Source organism: Morone saxatilis, unplaced genomic scaffold (genome assembly GCF_004916995.1).
Source record: "Morone saxatilis isolate NCDOM2014 unplaced genomic scaffold, NCSU_SB_2.0 Contig16, whole genome shotgun sequence".
Lineage (NCBI taxonomy): Eukaryota > Metazoa > Chordata > Actinopteri > Moronidae > Morone > Morone saxatilis.
This window is the reverse complement of record NW_023339718.1, coordinates 23,833,550-23,834,071: the sequence shown is the minus strand read 5'-3', so window position 1 is coordinate 23,834,071 and position 522 is coordinate 23,833,550. Positions and strand designations below refer to the sequence as shown.

General features: G+C 40.6%; 1 protein-coding gene across 2 annotated transcripts in view; it reads left to right on the top strand.

Annotated features, from left to right (window-relative positions):
• Window positions 1-522, top strand: part of specc1la (sperm antigen with calponin homology and coiled-coil domains 1-like a) — a gene marked incomplete in the record, with an annotated part of 20,737 nt that overhangs the window by 12,327 nt on the left and 7,888 nt on the right.

Sequence of the window (522 nt, the reverse complement as noted above, 5' to 3'; positions counted from 1 at the left end):
ATGCCACTAAATCCTACACACCTTACCTTAAAATACCCTCCATATACTGTATAAATAATGACTCTTAATTTCCCAACTGTTAGTCTCAGACATGTCAATATGATCTGTAAATGGAATAATGTCCTTTGTCCTCTGTCACAGTAAACTATCATAACGATTAACTGGAGTGGTCTGCCCCCTCACTCATGAGAAATAACTTTACAGCTTTTCCCCAGAACCCTGGAGTCTGGAGTTAGTAGGTTTACTGTATGTTGACTTCATGTTTTTAGTTCATCAAAACACTGGAGTGCATGATAAGAGGGAAATAATGAGCCACCATATGCTGTAGAATTTCCCTGAGTTCATTCTCACCAGTAATGAGGTCAAGTGTTTCATGTGAACGTGCAGATTTGGCCATAGCCTCAAACGTTCTATGATTTGTGTGTTTTCTTGCGGAACGAGGCAGCCTCAGTCATTTGTCGGTATTCCCTGAACTCAGAGGGGCTGGATTGTGGCTCTTCACTGACCCTGTTTTTTTTTTTT